Consider the following 12,502-nt stretch of genomic DNA (forward strand, 5'->3'; position numbering starts at 1 on the left):
AGCATTTCTCTGTCTGTCTGTCTGTCTGTCTGTCTGATTGTTTTAAATTAAATTAATTTTTTTAACGTGGTCACTTTACACCTTGCTCACTGCCCTCCTCCCGGTCATCCCCTCCCACAATCCTTCCCTCATGTCCTCCCCTCCCCCTCTGAGCAGGTGGGACAACCGCATGGGTATCCCTCCACTCTGGCACTTCAAGTCTCTTCTAAACTAGTCAAGGCAGCCCAGCTAGAAGAACATATCCCACGTACAGGCAACAGCTTTTGGGACAGCTCCACTCCAGTTGTTAGGGACCCACATGAAGTTGGTGTTTCAGTCTCTGAGAGCCCAAAGGGTCCAGGTGAGTTGACTCTGTTGGTCTTCCTGTGGAGTTCCTATTGCCTTCAGGACTGACTGAGATCCTTCCTCCTATTCTTCCATAAGAGTCCCCAAGCTCCGAGTTTGAATGTGAGTGTCTGTATCTGTCTGAGTCAGCTGCTGAGTACTGCTGGGTAGAGCCTCTCAGAGAACAACATGCTCCTGTCCACAAGCATAACAGAGTATCATTAAGACTGTTAGGGATTGCTGCTTGCCCATGGGATGGGTCTTAAGCTGGGTTGGTTATTTGTGGCCATTCCCTCAGTGTCTGTCCCTTCTCCCATCCCTGCATTTCTTGTAGACAGGATAAATTTTGGGTTCAAAGTTTTGTGGAAGTGTTGGTGTCTCTTATAATTTCACTGGTGTCCCTGCCTGGTTACAGGAGGTAGCCTCTTCAGGTTCCATATCCCAATGTAGTGAGTCACAACTAAGGTCATCACCCATTGATTCTTGGGTGCCTCCTTTATACCAGGTCTCTGTCTTGTTCTGGAGATGACCCCCAACCTCTTCACCCCTGTCAATTGCAGATTTCCAATCAGTTCATGGCCATCTGCCTATCTTCCCCACACCTGATCCTGAACTCCCCATTGCCCTCTCCCTCTTCCTTTCCTCTTCCCCCCACCCCATCCCTCTCAGTTCCCACCCTCCACCTGACTATTTTATTAGCCCTCCTAAGTGAAAGTACCTGCAATTTATGGCAAATATCCACTTATAAGTGAGTGCATACCATGCATGTTCTTTTAGGACTGTGTTACTTCACTCAGGATGATATTCTTAAGTTCCATCCATTTGCCTCCAAAATTCATGATGTCTTTATGTTTAATAGCTGAACAGTATTCCATTGTGTAGATGTACCACCTTTTCTTTATTTATTCTTCAGTTGAGGGACATCTAGGTTGTTTCCAGTTTCTGGCTATTATGAATAAAACTACTATGAACATAGTTGAGCAAGTAAGTATCTTTGTGGGATGTTGGAGCATCTTTTGGGTATATGCCCAGGAATGGTACAGTTTTTCTCTGTACTAAAACTCACTTTATAAACCAGACTGCTCTTAAAAGAGACCCACCTGCCTCTGTCTCCTGAGTTCTGGGATTAAATGTGTGCACCACCACACCTGGTTGGAAGTGTTTTTCAATTAGTCACTGAACCTTACAATTCAAAGGCCTTTCAAAACATTTTTTAAAGTTTTTATTGTTTTAAAGACTTGTAGGAAATTGTGATTCATAAGAAAACAAAAACAAACAAAACACAAAAACTGGTGCTCAGGAGGCCGAGGCAGATATGTGAGTTCAAGGCCAAGCTGGTCTATAAAGTTCCACATCAGCCAGGAAGACATGATGAGGCCCTGTCTCAAACAAACAAACAAACAAACAATGGTCAATGCTCCAAGTCTTTGGCTAGTGTTAAGAATTCTAGCAGATGTGAGTAGAACTGTGGCCAGGATTAGCACATGGACCTTTCTCTGGGACTTCAGCTAGCAGGCACGTGCTCAGTTTGGAGAGAAGGTCTAAGGTCTGAGAAGTGGACATAGACATGACCTTACCATGCTGGCTGCTGCCTTGGATGGAGGAGGAAGCTCAGCAAGGAGAAACAGCAATCAGGAGGTAGATCCTTGAAGACTGGTTCCCACCATCGCAGTAAGGCAGGTGAACATCACAATGGCTGAGCAGCCTGGGACCCACTTTGGATAGAGCTGTATGTATACCCGTTCTAACAATGTCTTTGGAAACCCAGAACCCCCATCTGCATCAAACTGCTTGAATGCCCCACATCAAATACTAGAGTAAATTGTTCCTGCCTACGAGCCTGTGGTAACTCAGTTTTGTGATTAGTTTCCACTCAAACATGTCCCAGAACATATCCAGCAGCTTGAGGCAAGGGTTAACCAAGCCTAAACTGACGTGGTGTCCACGCACAGTAAGATAAACTTTGTCCTTTAAATGGACATTTAGGGCAAAACCAAAGAACCCTATTCACCATCTTAGTCCATGCATGATTAGGTGTGCATATGATTAAATTCAGTTGTATCATGGGAAGGAACTTGGTTATTCATTAAAGGCTTACAAAACACAAGCCTGTCAATCAAAACTAAAAACCTCCCAAATCCCACCCTTAGCACCCAACTCCTCTTTCTCTTGGTGCCCATAAAAGGAGGCCTGCTGCTCTCTTGCAGTGTATATGGCCTGGGCCTTCATTTTGCTTCTGAACCCCCCAACCCTGAGCTACTTTGCTATTTGTGTGTGATTCTTCAACTCTCAGAACAAGGTGCCAAGAAATTGGGGAAAGCTGGTCAGACAAGACCACCAGTACCAAAAGGCATACAAAACCAAAGTTCTCTGGGAGCAAAGTGGAGTTACAAGGCCACCATGCAGGTGTTGGTTCAGACTGAGTACCGAAAACGTAGCTGCTGCCACCGCCACCACCACTGCCACCGCGACCACTGCAGCAGCAGCAGCAGCGACTTTCCAGACACTGTGGCCTATGGGTGGTTTCTAGGGTCTGTCTTTCTGTCACTGGTTCTGTCCCCTGTGTGCTTCCAAACATAGGGAAAAGTTGTGGGGCTCCTTAGAGCCCAAAAGGAGAAGTGGCTGTTGTGGACAGAGAAGCAGTCACTTCTCAAGAGCTCCCTGAAGCTCCCCAGGAGTCCTGTCACCACAGCAACCATGTTGTCCGCTGTTCTGCTAAGGCAGGAAGGGGAACATTGAGTGGGTAAGAAGTTAACAGCAATGGTGGGAAGTAACAAGTGTGGAGCTCGAGCCACAGAGACGTGTCCTCAAGCAGCCAAGTTACATAGGGCGTGGGGTGGGGGAGCCCGTTCTGGATTGTTTGTTCTTTACCCAGCATTTCTTTCAGAAAGTCACACAGGGGAAAAGCTCGTTCTGGATTATTTGTTCTTTACCCAGCACTTCTGTCAGCAAGCTTCTGTCTACACAGAGAAGTGGGAACCTGGTTTTCACCTGGAGACTGGATGCTCCAGCAGAAAACGATGAATATTCACAAGGTGGGTAGGAGGGAAGGCTATTTCCAGAGCCCCTGTTATTCCTGGTTTTGAACCAGTGGGTTTCTGTTCCTCAAGTCTCCAGAGAGCAGAAAGCAGCCTCCAGGGAGAGTCTGCTGTTTACTGGCAGGAAGACTTCCATCACCAGCCATTCCAGATCGACAAGCTCCTACCCTGGGAAGATGGAAGACAGGTGGTTGTTCTGCAATTTACACGGCAGACTGGGGGTGCATGGGAGTATATGGGGAGGAGCCGGAAAAGGGCTATCCTCCACCTATACTCTTGAGGCCTGTGGGCACTTTACTCAGGGCGGAAGTTTGATGGATGGTCTTGCAAATGGCTTTGCCATCTGAGTGAACAAGTAGACCTGAGTTTCCTGGTCCGTACCACACCTTTCCAGAAAGTTCTCCCTCCACATGAGGTTTCTGTACCTCCCAAGGCCAGGGCCAAGCCCTCCTGGGCAACAAGAAGAATGACTCCCCACACCTGTAGGCTCCCTCTCCCCAGGATGTACCTAAACCATTAACAAGTCAGCCACAGTGGGGGTACAGGAGGAACAGGCAGACAACTTCCTGTCCAGGTTTCATTTCCGAGGGACAATACGTCCTGACCACAAGCAGGTGTGTTGGACTTCCTGTTCCAGATTATAGCTCGTGACTTCAGGGAGGTCAGGGAGGAACCTCAGGCACCACATCCACAGTCAAGAGCAGAGAGATGATAAACATGAGCCTTGTGTGCCTGTGCAATGCTCAGCTAGCTTTCTTTACCCTCATGAAGTAGCAGGACCCAGGTCACAAGATGGAGCCACCTACGTTTAGGGTGGTCTTCTCACCTCGATTAACAATCAGAACAGGTATCCATAGGTCACCCTGATAACTCCTCAACTGAAACTCTTCCAGTGCTGGGGTACAGTGGCACATGGCTTTGGTTCCTGTACTCGGGAGGTAGGGGCAGGCAGGTAGATCTCTCTGAGTTTGAGGCTAGCCTGGTCTACATAACAAGTACCAGGCCAGCCTGGTCTACACAGTGAGACCTTATCTAAAAATGGAAAACAAAAACAAAAAACAACAAAAAGACCTCTTTTCTTAAGTGGTTCTAGATTCAGTCAATTAACAGCTAAAATTAACCAGCACACTTCTTAAAGGGGTCATGTCCCTGCAGAAAAAAAGAAAAACAACAAAACAAAACAAAAGAACCACCTCAGTTCAACACATCTCTTCCTATGGGATTTATACCAAAAAGCTGGGACATTTGCCATGGTTGCCTGGAAGTTTAATGCACTGCCCTGGGATCCGCCAATCCTGCACAAGCTTGTTTGGATGGAGGCAGGCTGTCCATCAGCCTCCGGGAAGCAGTGGTGGACTTATTGAGTGATGAGCCATTTCCACACAATGGCTTCTGAACATGAGTTCTGCATCGAACATCACGCCGGCAGACAGACAGACAGACCGGCTGATAGACTTTTAGCCTGTTCTGGACATGTCAGGAGTTAAACATTCTTGAGGGTATCATCAGAGTCCGGCACAACTGCCCCCAAACCCCTTGTCCCCAAAGAGCCACTGCTGGGACCTATTCTGTTCAGCTCCTCCAAGGTCCCCAGAGAGGCCTGAAGTTGCTTCCCTGGTGCCTGCTGGTGACCATCTGGCCAGCCCCACCCCTCTGCTGTGCTTCCTGGGATCAGCTCTCACATGCAGAATACCTGGCCCTGGCATGGAAATGGTGCCTGAGGAAACAGCCACCACCTCCTGATGGAGGAAACCAGGAAGCTTAGGAGTTCAGAGGAGTGCAGGGTGTGGGGAGCAGAGACGAGAGGGGAGTGTGGCTGCCCCATCCCTCTTCCTTGGGGCCTCTCAGGCAGAAAAGTGTGTCTGGGTCTGAGCTGCACCCTGGAAGAGCATCAAGTATCCTTCTGGACTCTGCATCCGCAGAGTAGAGCAGAAGGCCAGGGGGAAACCTTGGGGCACTGTGGCTCTTCCCATCAATTTTGAAGCCTTGGATTATAGAGCCTGAAATATCGACTCACCTGTCGATATTGTACCTGGAAAATACAAGGCCCAGAGTCGTGGATCCCCCGGCACAGCAGAGCCTTCCCTTATCACGCTATTCACAGTGGGACAGCAGAGCTGTGGTTCCTCCTTGTTTCTGTAAGCATGTTCCTAGCCACCCTCGAGAGTTTGCACAGGGTATCTTGGGCCTCCTCAAAACCTGTCTGATAAAGTGGACCTGGCAGAAAGGGCAGAAGTAATGGGCCCTGCTGTTTTTAGGACCGACTTCTGCTATAAATTCCAGGTTCCAGTAGCATGCCCCTCCCCCCCCACACACATATTGGCATTTCAGAATAGTGGAAAGGGGACTGGAGAGATGCTTGGTGGCTAAGGGCACTTGCTGCTCTTGCAAAGGACCTGGGGCTAGTTCTCAGCACCTACATCAGGCAGCTCATGATTGCCTGTCACTCCAGCTTTAAGGTATCTGTGGCCTCTGGACATCATAGGCACCCACACTCATATGCACAAGTCCACACACACATGTTCACATAATTTAAAAGACATTTTAAAGAGAGTAATGGAAAGCATCCCACAAATATTTGAATTGCATACTAGAGACACAAATCCACGTTCTCACCTTGTAATGGTTTTTATCGATATCTCTTTGCATTGAGGTGGAAATGCACTAATTGCTGTTTATTCCACGCGCATCAGGTCTTTCATGCCCTGGGTAATATTTGCAGGATGTATGACTTAAATACTGCCCAGGAGATGCTAAATATGTGTGAATGGTAATGTGCGAGTTCATCTTATGAAAATATGGATAATTACTATATGTAGCTAATATATTTCATTTAGTTAATATTCTTATATATAGTTAATATACATTATATAACAGAGATTTTGTCAGGTTGATAATAGTATCTTCCTCTGACTAGAGTGTACAGAATCATGGGGCACTAAGGGGAGCTACATTCCATTTCTCCCTTAGCTTTAATGAAAAGTTCAAAGGAAATGAACCTTTAAAAAAATGTATCTGGGCCTGGAGAGATGCTGTGTCCAAGAGCACTGGCTGATTTTCCAGAGGACCTAAGTTCAATTCCCAGCAACTACATGGTGGCTCACAACTATCTGTTAACTCCAGTTCCAGGGGATTTGGTGCCCTCTTCTGGATTGCTCAAGAACTGCAGGCATATAATGCACATGTACGTGTAGACAGTCGTACAGAAAAATAAAAACTAGAGGTATTTATTATTTTTAAATTATATGTACCTGTGTGTAAGTTTGCACATGTATACATGCCTGTAGGCACCTGCTCAGGCCAGAGATATCAGATCCCCTAGGGATGGACTTACATGTGGTTATAAGTTTCTAATTGTGGGTGCTGAGAATAGAATCCAGGTCAACTGCAAAAGCAATGTGTGCTCATAATTACTGAGATGTTCTTCTGGCTTGCAATGAACCTTTAAGGAAAAACAGAAATATAAATATTGAAGTACAGGACTGGATGAGAAACCCCACCAGAAATTTCAGATAGACATGGTACAATTTACACAGGACTCCACCCACATGTGGTGTCCATCCCTTCCCTTGTGGGCACTCAACAAACACATCCCCCATTATAACACTGGAAAGCCCAGTGATACCCCTGAGTTCTAGCGATCCTGGGGACAGGGAAAATGAGGAAGTAATCAAGCCTGTATTTTAAAGTCTTTATGAGTCTAGTATTCGAACTCAGAAAAAAATGGAAGCAAGAAAAAAAAAATCTAAGGAGATCCAAACGAAGTGAGTTCTCCATTGCATTGTTTTTGTGCACAGACAGGAATCCACATTAAACATGTTCCCACTCACAAAGCTGGTGCCCTACATCGGTTCACACTATTGTAGAAAGGTTGTCTTTGCAGGAAATTCAAGATAACTTCATGTCAAAACCACAAAGAAATCATCGCAAATTTTCTATTTTGGAATGTTGATGGATATGATTTATTATACACAATATGTCTGTGCCCTCATATTATATACATAGTTTTGATTTGTGCATTTGTGAAATCAGGGACATGATTATATAATGGTTTTATTGCCCAAGAGTTTGTAGATGTTTTGAGTGATGTGGTAAGCTGCTTGTTTTAAATTGAGGTGATACGGGCAAAGTGCTCCATGTGATAAAAGTGGTATAGGTCAGAACACTTCCCGTGGTAGGGATGGACTAAATACCTCCTGTGAGTGCTTAGCATGTGGGGCGGGCAATCCTTTATACCTGCTCCTACAAAGGAGCCGCTCCTACTTTCCTTGGATCTAAAGGCTCACTGTGCTGAGGACTCCAGGGGGAGCATGGATAGCAAAGGACAGACACAGAGCAGAGTTTGAAGTTAGAACATTCTATGTGCATCGTTTTCCTAGGACTCAGACTCAGCAGCAACAACAACAAAACACCTTCTTATATCCTGTCAGCTATGACCAAGGCCACAAAGGAAAGAGAAAAAGCTCGTGATGAAACCATTAGTGAAACCAAGTTATGAGAACAGTCATGACAGTCATGGACTTGTGAGGGGTTTTTCTGCTCACTCCCCAGCCTGGCACAGGCTGGACCCCAGTGAGGGGAGTGTGTCTAGTCCAGGCCACTGTTAAAGACAAAAGGCCTCAGAGTACTGGAGAATTTTTACTTAAAAATCCCTGGTGTGGTAATACATTCTTTTCCAGCATCCAGGGGACAGAGACAGAGGTAGAGACAGGAAGATCTCTATGAGTTTGAGATCAGCCTGGTCTACACAGTTGGTTCCAGGACAGGCATGGCTACTTAGTGTGGCACTGTGTCAAACATAAATCAATGAACAGATAGTTAAAAACTCATGAGGATGAAGTTGTCACACTTGCAGCCAACTGAAGAAGTACACCAACTCTCTGTAATCATCTACCATCTGTCTGGTTCTGAGAGCTCACTTCCTGGGTGAGGATTCTTCAGCAAACAGCCCTGTATGGCTGAAAAAGCAACCCAGTGTTCCTTGCTGCCGGGATCTGAAGTGTGGGTGCTTTTGCTCCCTTGAGATTTTGCTGAGAACCACATGCTAAGAGTTGTTCACAGCCCTGTGGGTTCTGATGGCTTCATTGTCAGTTTGTGGGAGAAGTCAGCACAGACAGGGTTCTGGAAAGGTGACTGACTCTTCTTTCTCTTCTTGGCTCTTTTGATAGTGTTCTCAAAGTTCTCTTGGGATACCTTTGCAGGTGAGAGTGTGCCCAAGGCTTTCTGTGACTGTGTAAACATTGCATCTCTAGACTGCCTTGACTCACCAATTACACCACCAACTTGATAATAACATCATTTGGCCCTAGTCTGGCTATCTGGTCAGGTTCATAAACCAACAAAACCATCACTGCAAAACTATTACTCCTGTTCACTGCATGTGTCTGATGGACAGATCCTTATAGTCACCAACTGTGAAGCTGTATTAAAAAATTAATAGTCCATGGCTGTTGTTAGCCTCAATTTTTACTATTTAGGGAAGAAACACTAAGGCCAGAAACATTTAAAGAAATTATACCAAGAAAAACCCATAGTAAATAAATTTGACAAATTCTGTGAAGTTGATAGATTTTTCTATTGTTCATGAACAGTTGTTTCAAAATGGAAAGAAATATTTTGCTTTTCCATTTGATGTAATGAGTTGATTTTAACTGGAAACTGTCCTTTTCTACACACACACAGAGAGACATACAGAATGGCATAGACAGAGACAGAATGACAGAGATAGACAGACAGACAGACAGAGGGAGATTTTGGGTTTACAATAAACAAATGGTAAAGACAGGAATCACTGTCATCACAAATGGGATGGTGCTTTGATATGTTTGGGAACAGAACTTTGTGATCAGATATTAGGAAGGAACCAGTATTGGACCACAGAGCAGAACTCTGAAGTGACGGCTGTTCTGGGAAGTCTGCCCTTAGGGTTCGCTGCTTTTCAAACAGCCTCCCAGTCCTGCTGTTGCTCTATAAGTTGTTAGATAGCTCAGGCTGATTTTGAACTTACTATGTAGCCCAGGCTGGCTCCAAATTTGAGTTCCTCCTGCCCTAGTCTTTGTGCTGGGGTTACAGGTGTATGTGATTCCTACTGGCCTTGTTCTTTCTGCCTCCCTCTCCCTCTGCCTCAGTTGCCTCACTTCCTCCCTCCTGTCTGTTTTAATCAAACTTCTCACGTCCCTGCTGGACTGGAGTAGGAGGAGAAATGGGCACTTAGTGGCCAGGCCCATGGATGCTGGTACAGAGTGAGGAAGAGTGCCCAGATTGGGGACATGAGCCACCAAAGCCTACAGGGGAAGACAACTTCCAACACTCAGACACAGAACTAAAGTGAGCTTAGCTCTGAAGTGACCCTGGTGCCCTTGGCAGATGGATCTTGTCCTCTGGACAGCTGGGCAGACTGCAAAGGTTCATGAGACAGGACAGTCTCCCGAGCTCCGAGCTCCAGGAAGAAGGCACTCCCACGTGGCCCCTCACTGTTGCTTGGAGAAGAAGACCTTGAAAGCACTACTGTAGCTCCTATTGAACGCCGTGTAGATGAGCGGGTTGAAGAAGGAGTTGGAATAGCCCAGCCACAGGAAGATGCTCTTCCAGATGGCAGGGATGTCCCAGGAGCACAGGGGACTGATGAGCTCTGTGACAAAGAAAGGGAACCAGCAGAGCACAAACACTCCAATGAGGATGCCCACCATGAGGGCTGCCTTTTGTTCCTTCTGTTCCCTCCATGTATCCCCTTCTGTCTGGAAGGTGACGGTGGCATGGCGGACGGTGAACACCATCTGGGGATGTTGTGTAGCGTCCTTCACCTGCAAGGTACAAACAGACATGTTGTAAGGAGAGGCCACCTCACGCGTGCCAGGTGGTGGCCAGACCGAACCCAGGTATGGATGGGCCAAAGGAAGTACTGGGGCTTAGTTGGGGAATCCTGCAGACTAGAGGGCATAGCAGTCCACAACAAGGCTGGGGTCTGCATCTTAGAAAAGAGAGGAATCTTCAGCACACAGAGTTCGATACAAGTGAGTCCCTGTGGCTGTCTGCTTGGCTAAAGTCATAGCAAGAATAAATAGAACATGGGGGTGTCATTGTTGACTGTAACTGTCAGCTTGATGTAGGGCAAAATCATCTGAGAGGAAAACCTTAACTGAGGAATTGGCAAATCACATTGGCCTGTGGGCAGTGCTTGCTGCGTGTGTGTGTATGTGTGTGTGTGTGTGTGTGTGTGTGTGTGTGTAGTTCCCTATGGGAAATCATCACTAGGCAAGTCATCCTAAATTGTACAATCAAACTTTAAGCCAGTGGTTCTTAACCCGTGGGTTGTGATCCCATTGGCAAACCTCTATCTCTAAAAATATTTACATTATAATTTACAACAGTAGCAAAATTATAGCTATGAAGTAGCAATGAAAATAATTTTATGGTTGGGAGCCACCACAACATGAAGAACTGTATTAAAGGGTCACCTCATTAGGAATCCTGAAAAGCGCTGGTTTAAGCCATCTTATAAGCCAGCTAGCTAGAAGCACCTCTATGTTTCCTGCTGTACCTTTTTGGCTGTGAAGTGAGATTCCTTGGTTAGAGGTAATGTGCTGAATACCAGGCAGGTCTGCCTTGACTTCCCTCAATGATGGACTATGGTTTGGCATTCCAGGCTAAAATAAACAACTTCCTCTTCTAAGTTGCTTTTAGCCCGAGTGTTTTATCACAGTGAGATAAACAAAACCAGAACACGGGGCATGTGTGTTTGATGGCAAAGGCGTAGGACACAGGCTCACTCCATGATGGTGCATTACTGATAGCCAGTCAGGGGATCTACAGTCACACCCAGGAGGTGAACTGTAGGTGAGGGAGGTGAGGGAGTCTTTAGGTTGGGGAGACACACCCCAAGTGTTCATGGCACCATCCCATAGGCTGGGCTCCCACACTGAAGAAAAGGAAAGTGAGCATCTCGGCAGCACTGTCTTTGTGCTCCCCAAATGCACATACAGCGTGAACCTCAGGCTCCTGCCACTGTGCCTTCCTGCCCTGAGAGATGGCATCCCCACACCATGAACCAAAGTAAACCCTTTCTCCCTTAAGTTGCTCCATCAGATATTTTGTTACAGCAATAAAGAAAGTAATTAGCCACTTCCGATGTGCCGTCTGCCAGCCGGTGGATGTGCGGTAACAACACGTCTGCCCAGATGCCCGCCGTAGTGCCCGCCACCCTGAAGGCCACCACTGCGGTGATGTTCCCTCAAGGATTGGGAAGTACTGGGCACGGATGGGCAGAAGTCTTTGCAGGCATCAAAAGTTCCCACATCAAATACTTCTGTCCACATGCGCCTGTTATGCCAATCACATTAAATATAAAAATGGCGATGCCTTCTTGGTTTGGTATTACTGGACTTGCACCAGATTCCCAGGAGGATGAATCTGGAATTAGACAGGCAGCAGAAACCGTAAAGGCCTTGGTAGATCAAGAAGTGAAGAATCGCATTTCTTCTAACAGAATTAATTGGGGGAGGGTTTTCTCAGGGAGGCTCTTTATCTCTACACACTGCTCTCACCACACAGCAGAAACTGGCTGGCGTCGCTGCACTCAGTTGCTGGCTTGCACTTTGGGCTTGGTTTTCACAGGGGTCTGTCTATACTGCTAACGGAGACACTGCTTTGCTCCAGTGCCATGGAGATTGTGACCCTTTAGTCCCCTAACGTTTGGTTCTCTTACTGCTGAAAGACTAAAGGCATTGGTAAATCCAGCCAATGTCACCTTCAAAATCTATGAAGGCCTGAAGCACAGCTCATGCCGGCAGGAAATGATGGGTGTCAAGCACTTCACTGATAAGCTCCTACCTCCAGTTGATTGACGTCACTAAGAGGCCTTGAGTAGAAGCTCACCAGCATCACGGTAATAGAGTATAAGCCTTTTCCCATGACTGATCATGAAACGTCTAATGTTTGCAGTGTTAAAATGTTTTGCAAACACATACCAGTGATGCAGACTAAGTGCTGTCTCCCTCATGGGAAATGTGTGATGCTTTTACGTTTCTATGTATATATTTGTATTATATGGCTCAGAATATACTAGCATTACAGCAGGTAAGTGAAGCAACTCGCTTCTTTGTCTCCAATTATTCAACAAAATAAGATAACACAGCACAGTT

General features: G+C 46.3%; 1 pseudogene across 1 annotated transcript; it reads left to right on the forward strand.

Moving 5' to 3' along the window:
* Positions 1-11,512: 11,512 nt before the first annotated feature.
* LOC308435525 (acyl-protein thioesterase 1-like) lies at positions 11,513-12,205 on the forward strand (annotated as a pseudogene). Its single transcript has one exon. The product of its transcript is annotated as an acyl-protein thioesterase 1-like (transcript).
* The last annotated feature ends 297 nt before the right edge of the window (positions 12,206-12,502 follow it).

Source organism: Micromys minutus (genome assembly GCF_963924665.1).
Source record: "Micromys minutus genome assembly, chromosome: 23".
NCBI lineage: Eukaryota > Metazoa > Chordata > Mammalia > Rodentia > Muridae > Micromys > Micromys minutus.